Raw genomic sequence first — 8,994 nt, forward strand, 5'->3', positions numbered from 1 at the left:
AGGGCTCTTTCCCAGGACATTGGGATCATGACCTGAGCCAAGGCAGACGCTTAACCAACTGAGCCACCCAGGCATCCCAATATCCATGTCTTTTCATGGTTTTAGTGCTTACTTCTTTTCTTTGAAGTAAGCATCTACTGTCGGGATGTACCCTGGTTTGTTTACCTATTTACCTATTGAAAGGTATCTTGCTTGCTTCTAAATGTTGGCAATTACGAGTAAAGCTACAATGTGTGTAGGTTGGCAATTACAAGTAAAGCTACAATGTGTGTAGGTTTTTGTGTGGACATCAGTTTTCAACTCATTTGTAAAATGTGTGTATTTGCTGGATTGTATAGTTAAGACTATATTTAACTTTGTGAGAGACTGCCAGCTCTTCCAAAGTGGCTGTACCATTTTGCCTTTCCACCAGCAATGAATGAGAGTTCTGGTTCCTCCATGTCCCCATTGTCAGCTTTGGTCATTTTAAATGTTTTGGTTTTCCAGCCATTCTAATAGGTATGTAGTAGGTGGTATCTCATTTGTTTTAATTTGCAATTCTCTAATGACATGATATTGAGCATCTTTTCATATGCTAATTTTCCATCTGTATATCTCCTTTGGTGAGGTGATTTTTCAGATCATTCACCCATTTTTTTAGTTACTTTTTTCCTTATTGTTGAGTTTTAAGAGTTCTTTTAATTTGGATATTAGTCCTTCTTCTAATACGTGTTTTGCAAGTATTTTCTCCCAGTCCATGGGTTGTCTTTTCATTCTCTTAACAGTGTCTTTCACAGGGAGGATGCTTTTACTTTTAATACAGTCCAACATAACTACTTATTTTCTTTCATGAGCCATGCTTTTGGTGCTGTATCTGAAAAGTCATCACCAAACCCAGGGTAATCTAGATTTTCTCTTATCTTCCGTAAGTTTTATAGTTTTACAATTTTACATTTAGGTCTAAGAGCCATTTTGAGCTAATTTGGGGGAAAAGTGTAAGGCCAGTGTCTAGGTTCACTCTTTTTTCCCCCCTTTTTCTTTCCTTTTTTTTTTTTTTTTTTTTTTTTGGTTTGTTTTTGGCTTATGGATGTTCAACACCATTTGTTGAAAAGACTATTTTTTTCTCCATTGAATTGTCTTTATCTTGTGTCAAAGATGTGTTGTCTATATTTGTATAAGTCTATTTCTGGGTGTTTTATTCTGTTATATTGATTTATTTGCCTATTCTTGTGCCAATACCACACTTTCTTGATTACAGTAAGTCTTGAAGTTGGATAGTGTCTAGTCTTCTTACTTTATTTTCTCCCTCTTCTCCTCCTCCTCCTTCTTCCTCTTCCTCTTTCCCTTTTCCCTTTCCTCTTCCCCCTCCCTTCCCCCCTTCTTCCTCCTCCTCCTCCTCTTCTTCTTCTTCTTCCCCTTCTTCCTTTTCTGCTTCTGTTTCAATACCATGTTGGTTATCTGGTGTCTTATGTTTTTTCCACTTTAACTTTAGAATTAGTTTGTCAGTATCACAAAGGAACTCTCCAGGATTTTCATTGGGATGGAGTTGAATATATAAATCAAATTAGAAAGATCTTTCATGAGAGGTATTGGTCTGTAGTTTTCCTTTTTTGCAATGTTTTTGTTTGGATTTAATATTAGGGTAATGCTGGCCTCATAGACCAAGTTAGGAAGGGTTTCCTCTGGTTCTGTTTTCTGACACATTGTTGAGAATTGAAATAATCTCTTCCTTAAATGTTTGCTAGAATTTAATAGTAAAACCATATGGACCTGTTGCTTTCTCTTTTGGAAGGTCGTTAATTATTTATTCAATCTCTTTAATCAATATAGGCATTTTCAGATTATCTGTTTCTCCTTGTTTGAGTTTTGGTGCCTGTGTCTTTCAAGGAACTATTATCCATTTCATCTTAAGTTTTCAAATTGGTGCTCATTGTTATTGATAATGTTCCTCTATTTTCTTTTTAATGTCCTGGAATGTCCTTCATATTTTACCCACTCATTAAAAATTATGTTTTGAGTACTTACTATTAAAAGCATGAATTCAATGTGTATTTTTTGAATGCCTGTTATGTGCCAGGTACTACACTAAGGTTGGGGATAACATGATGCCCTCTTGGAACTTATATTCTAGTGAGGAAGACAGACTTTGAGTAAATAGACACATCAAAGAACTATAATTATGATGAATGCTAAAGAAGGAAATAAACAGTGGGGGAGAGAGCTTCTTTTGTAAGGGTGCGCAGGGTTACATTATATCTCAATCTAAGAACTGAGAAGGATCTAGCCTTGAGAAAATCCTAGAAAAAGCATTCCAGGCAAAGGGCACCGCATATGTAAAGATCCTCAAGAGAAGAAAGAACTTAGTACATAGGAGGAAATGAAATTGATTCAGTGTGTCTAGAATATAGTGAGGAAGAGATATAGGGGGCCCAGAAGAGGTCTGAGAGGTGGACAGGGTCCTGATCTTGGAGGACCTTATAAGCCATGGGAAGAAATATGGATTTCATTCTAAGAGAAATGAGAAGCTTTTGAAGGGTTTTAAGCAGGATAGTGACATGATCTGATTTACATTTTTAAAAGATTACTCTGTGATCTTTCCTCACTGCTGTGAAGAAAATAGAACAGAAGGGAGCAAGAATGATGGCAGGAAAACCAGATGGGAGTTTTGCAGTTGTCTACGCAGAATGAGTAGGGTGCGCCTGGACTTGAGCAGGGTGACCAGACAGTGACAGTTGAAATGGAGGGAAGTAAAACTGAATGAATAGGGATCTGTTTTGCCAGGCACTGGACTGGACATTATAAGTTGCATTATCACTGCTTTCATCCAACCACAGAAGGGTGCCTTCTTCCACCTCCAGCTTCAGGATTTCTTCCTGAAGAACCTCAGTTGCCCAGGAGCCACAGAGTCATCCTGTTGTTTCCCCATCCTATCCCAATAAGAGCTAGGAGTGACTATTATAGCTCCCCTGGCCCATCAGTGACATATGCCCAGGAGACCACTTTTTCCATTGCAAACAGGTATTTCTACATTCCAGGCACATAGGAGAATCTGAGGACTGAGGGTCACTCTTTTCATCTCTCCTAGGTGGGTGACACTTAGAATGATTATTGTTCAGCAGCATTCAGGCTTCTACTAAATGGTATGACAGAAGGAAGAACTTTGACTATCAGCATGATTAGACAGTCAAATGGATTGCCAGAGGAAGTTATGAAGGTTCCTTCAGCCAGACAAGCTGCTGAAATATGAAGACATTATGCATCAACGTGAGCAGCATCTTTATATTCTAAGGGTGGGTAGAGAATGCAATTCAAGTTATAAGGGGAGTAAGGTGGAAGGACATTGTCAATGCTCGGTCATGGTTGCTGCCAAACAATGCAAGTCAGGACTCACAGTCAGGTCGGGGCAGCAGGTGAATTGGGAAGCTAGAAGAACTGACCAAGGAGCTATTTACCATGAGTTATGAGGGTGAAGCCAAGGTCTTACTTCAGGGTGTGAAACCAAACTGGAAGACACAGACAAAGTCTGGAGTCTGAATAAATAGGCAAGAATGAACCTGCAGTGGTTCAATCCAGGCAGAAGGCAGTGTCAGGAAAATCTTGGTCTAAACGTGGTGTTGGCCTGTGGCTGTGCACCAAGCCAAGTAAAGGGAAATCAGAGTAGGAAAAGTATCTTCTGAATGGGAACTGCTGGGTGGTCCACACTGTAGCTCAGATAGGATGTGCCAGTGGATCCCAGAACAGGGACACATCTACCCTCTGTCCTGTTTTGAAACCCCCCCCCCAAAAAAAGATGGAGTTTCATAGATTTTTGTGACTTCAGCACAGTTCTAGGGACTCTAAAGGATGGGGCATCACTAGGCTCATCTCCTGCCCTTGTTCCTTACAATTCTATGGTTAGGAGATATCCTTCCACTAACCCAACTATTTCTGTGAGCCTCCCAGAGGTCTGTCACATAGGTTAATTAACAGAATCCTTTCACCTCCCAGGTGACTTCTACCATGTCCTCCTTTCCTTCTCTAGCATCCTGGGGTGATAAACTGCTGCCAAGGCCTCTGATGCCCAAAACAAAGCCATTGATGCCCTGCAGTGGCTGCTGCTTCAGCCACTGTCAAAAAGCTGCCTCCCACCCAAGTGAAACTACAAAATTCAACGCTTCTGATGTAGTCTGTGTACTTAAGCACCCCACAGAGATTTTAGTGAAATAGTCCTCTAAATTGGTACTTAGTCTTAGGTAGCCTTCTCTGCTTAGAACTCAGGTATGAGCCCTGGGAGCTGGATCAGACGATAACCAAGATAGTGGCTTCTGGTAGCAATTGTGTTGTTGTCATTATTTGGGTTTTAGTCCTCCCTACAAGCTTTCACCCTCCTCTTCAACTGGTTTAGGGTTGGCCCCAAGGGATAAGTATGTGAACTAAACCTGGCCAATCACAGAACATCTATTGTTCTAGCAACATTGATTGAACCAAATGATGGACACATGATCAAAAAAGTCCAGTTGGAAATGTTCCTTGGAATAAATCCATGGACTCTGGGAGACAGAAGGTCTCTGCTAAGTGGTAGCTCTTAGAAGCCACATTTCTAACAATACAGAGAAGACCATCTACAACAAGAGAGGATAAGACAAATGGGGCAAGAGAATCAAAGACAGGTGAGATGAAATAGAGACACAGAGAGTTCTGGCCCTGTTGAGTACCCAACCCTGGTTCCTCTGACAATCCGACCCTCCTTCCTAGTCTTTTGAACCAGTCCAGTCCTTATTTTTTTCTGCTGAAGTTGGGTTGAGTTAGATTTCTGTTAACTCTTATTTTAAAATGTCCAGATTAATTACAACCTGAGAGCTGTACTCAAAATCTTCCCTTCCCTTCTACCCTGAGGTCTAAGAGGAATCTTGTAGGTCTGTTCTTTCTTCTATTAGGATGAGATCTTTCCTGAGAAACTTCTTGGGCTTTTAAACAAACAGTTTCCCAGTGGACCCTCCTCTTGGACCCCCCATACAGACGCCAGATGTATGTGAATCTTAGGGTGAATCTAATTTAGGTTGCCAAGTTGGGCCCCTTCCACATAACTTATTCCTTCATTTAATGGATATTTAGTAAGCTCTTACTATATGCTAGATGTTCTAGGAACTGAGAATATAGATGTGAATGAAACAGACATTTCTGCCCACATGAAGCTTGAATTCTGATGAGAAATAGATAACAAACAATTTGACATATAGTATAATCTTATCAGATAATGAATAAAAATAGAGCAGGTTAATAAGCTAGGAACTGATTGAGTATGGTGTTATTTTAGGCAGTATGTTCTGGAAAGGCCCTCAGAGGAGTGAAGAATCCTGAATGAAGTGATGATATGAGTTGCATGGATATTTAGGAGAAACATATTTTAGGCTAAGGGGACAGAATGTGCAAAGACCTGGAGGTGTGTGATGTGTTTGAAAATAGCAAAGGAGGCCAGTGAAGAAAGGTAAGTTAAAAGGAGAGTGGGAGGAAGGTAGGCCAACCTGCAGAGGTAGCCAAGGACCAATCTGCAAAGGGCCTTGGAGATTGGGGTAAGACATTTATATTTTTTCCTAATTTGTTTTTTTTAAGATGTTATTTATTTATTTGACAAAAAGAGAGAGCACAAGCAGGCAGACCAGCAGGCAGAGGGAGAGGGAGAAGCAGGCTCCCCTCTGAGCAGGGAGGCTGATGCAGGGCTCCATCCCAGGACCCTGGGATCATGACCCAAGATGAAGGCAGATACTTAACTGACTGAGTCACCCAGACACCCCATTTTTTCCCTAATTTGATGAATCGCTATTAGAATGTTTTGATCTGAGGATTAAAAGTATGAGGTTGACCCTTTTCAAGAATCTTTCTGGCTTGACCCTTTTCAAGAATCCTTCTGGCTGTGGTGTGGATGATGGACTGTAGGGGGTGGGGGAAAGTGAAAACAGAGAAACCAGACAGGACATTATTGCATTAGTCCAAGTAAGGGATGATGACAGTGTCAACTAGGGTGGCAGCAGCAGAGGCAGTGAAAAGTAGGAAGGTTCAGCATATATTCTAAAGGCGAAACCAATTAAAGCTAATAGACTTTGCTGATAGATTGGACGTGGAGTGTGAGAAAGAGTTAACGATGACACCAAATGTTTTGGCCTAAGTAAGTACGTGAATCAAGATGGTATTCACTAGCATAGGGAAGAGTGGGAAAGGCACAGGTATGAGGATTGGGGAAATCATGAGCTTAGTTTGGGATCAGTCAAACTTCAGATGCCTATCAGACATCTAAGTGGAGGTGTGAAGAAGTCTGGGGAAGAAATCCATGTCAAAGAGATGGGAAGACTTGGGATGGAAAGGGAGTTCCTGTGAAGCAACGACTGTCCCAACCACACCCATGCAGAGCCCCTCACACTGCCAATAATCGAAGGAGAGCATGTATCTTCATTTTCTCTTTTCTCATTATCTACTCCTCCCTTCCCAGGGCCTGGCAAAAATTCAAGCTATATGAATTGGAGGGAGTTTTGTTACTGTAAATCGAGGTAGGTGAAGGGACCTTGTTTAGTAGCTAACACATAGTAGGCATCCAATACATGCTTATTGAACTATTTAAGGCTATTAAAAGCATCGTCCAAATAGACCGATGTGAGAGTCAAACCAAATGGACATATGAGGAGAATAGGGGGAAAAGAGGAATACATGGAAATGTGAGAGATAAAGCTTCTCTGACTGCACTTGGGGGAAGAATAAGAGGCAAGAGGAGCAGGAAAATTAAAAAAGAAGCCAATTAGGGAGGGTAAGGTTATCATTAGAAAAGAAAGGTAGAACCGAGCAAGATTTGGCTGCCAGCTTTCCTGCCTGACTCCTGCCAACAGGGTGTGCAGCCTCAATGATGAGGACCTTTTCTTGGCCTTGTACAACAATAGAGCGAGCACAGAAGCAAACTCATAGTTTTGGCATTCAGAGGTCGCAGCCAGGCAGTGGGGATGGGAGCCAGCCTTGATCAATGCAGAATTGATTTACAATTTAATGCTTTTGTGTTTCAAAGTAAGATACTGAGAGAGGACAACTTGGGGGCAGACTTCAAATTCCTTCTGCCAACACTGAAAAACTAATAGGAGGAGCCCACGTCACTGAACACAAGATACACAGACAGGGTGACCTGTGGAAAGGGTATGACAAAGAAGGAAGGGCGAATACCCCAAAGGGAAGGCCAGGAGAGTGCCATACAGAGAAATAGCAAAGGAGGGCTAAAGCCATAAAATAGAAATTGATGGATGAGGGGATGAGGACATTAAAAAGATCTTTAAGAGGCTTCAGGGAATGTAGGAAAGAGGGCAAAGCAGAGATGTCATGTGGAGCATCTTATATAACAAGCAGCTAGTGAAAGCTAATATATAACAAAGTAGAAAGAAGGGTGTGCAGGGGGGGGGACCCCAGCATTTAGTGTCTGCATGTAAATAAAAGTGGACATGCCGTGACTACCGAACTAATGGGGCTTTATTAAAACAATAGAGGATGCCATGGTCTTCTCTTTCAAACGGAAGAGCTTGGAAGAGTGGTGACCAAGCACTGGTGTCAGCTGAGTGGTGCTAGCATCTCAGTTCTGTCATTTCAAAGGGAACCGCTCTGGACAATTGTCCTTGATGTTTAAGCCTCTGTTTCCTTGTCTGTAAAATGGAGACAAGAAAACCCAAATCACAGGGTTGTCACTAGGATTAGCAGTGCATGGTGCCTTGTATGTAGGAGGCACTCAGTATTACTATTGAGGCTACTATGACCTTTTCCATGATTAGTCAACAATTTGTTTATCTTAGAGAGTGGGGAGGGGCAAAGAGAGAGGGGGAAAGTGAATCTTAAGCAGGCTTCTTGCCCTGTGAGGGGCCTGATGTGGGGCTTGGACTTACAACCCTGAGATTGTGACTTGAGCTGAAAGCAAGAATTGGACTGAGCCACCCAGGCACCCCTCAACCATTGATTTATTCAAAAAAATAATAAAATGGGCAAAGAGAATAGACTGTTGGGGATTGTCTCAGCCCTAACAAAAACTTCTTTGTTTGCACAGTGAAGAAAGAGAGTGAACCAAAGGAGGAAAGGCAAAAGGCATAATCTTAGACATAAAGCCCCATCTGAATAGGAAAATGCTGGTATAGAGATAGATAGATGCTAGATAGATAGATAGAGCAAGAAATCAGAGCAGGAATCACATATATAAAATATGGGCTAGGGGATAGTAGATGGGGAAAGGACGAAGATTTGAGTTTGGTGTGTGTTGAAGAAGTGATACTGATCATTTCTGGAAAGGTTTTTGGCGATACAAAATGAACTGTAAGTGTGCAGAAATCTTAAACTTTTTATAAGGCAAAACCCCATGATGTGGCCTTCCCTTGGAGCTCCTTAAGAATTAGCTCCTCATCTGTCTGGCATAAAGCTGGAGGCAGCTCCTATGGAGACACCGAGAGAGGAACTGGATAATGTTCCCCTTTTCGGGGCTTCCTCTTTTTGCTTTGCTTTTCTTCCAACCCAGCCCCAACTTGTATTCAACTGTCCCAGAGCCTCAGAGCTGAGCTGGTCTACGCATCGATAAAACGCTTGCCTGGGAGAGCTGGGGTGGCTTCTTTTCTTTTCTTGGCCATTTGGCTCATTTTAGTAACAAGCAACAAGCAATACAGAGAATACTCAGACTGAGGGGGAAGAGGACAAGACAGACAATCCTCACAGCTCTGGTGAGAGCATGTTCCTGGGGGTGGGGGAAGGAGCATCGCCCACAGAGAAATGCATTTCATCAATGTTTCTGAAGAAGGAAAAAGGAAGGGGACTGTAGACTGAACAAGCCACATGAGCAACCAAATCAAAAAGCTGCCAGTAAGAAGGGCAAGGCATAGAGCAGCCCAAGAATTAAACAGGAGAGAGCTTAGAAATGCAAAGAGCTATCTACCTGCACTGTTCTACAGTACAGCCTGGCAGCTTGCCTGGGATCAGGGTCAGGGGACCGGAGAAACCCCAGCAAGAGGACTGGCTACATAATTTGCA

This window comes from Mustela nivalis (genome assembly GCF_964662115.1).
Source record: "Mustela nivalis genome assembly, chromosome: X".
NCBI lineage: Eukaryota > Metazoa > Chordata > Mammalia > Carnivora > Mustelidae > Mustela > Mustela nivalis.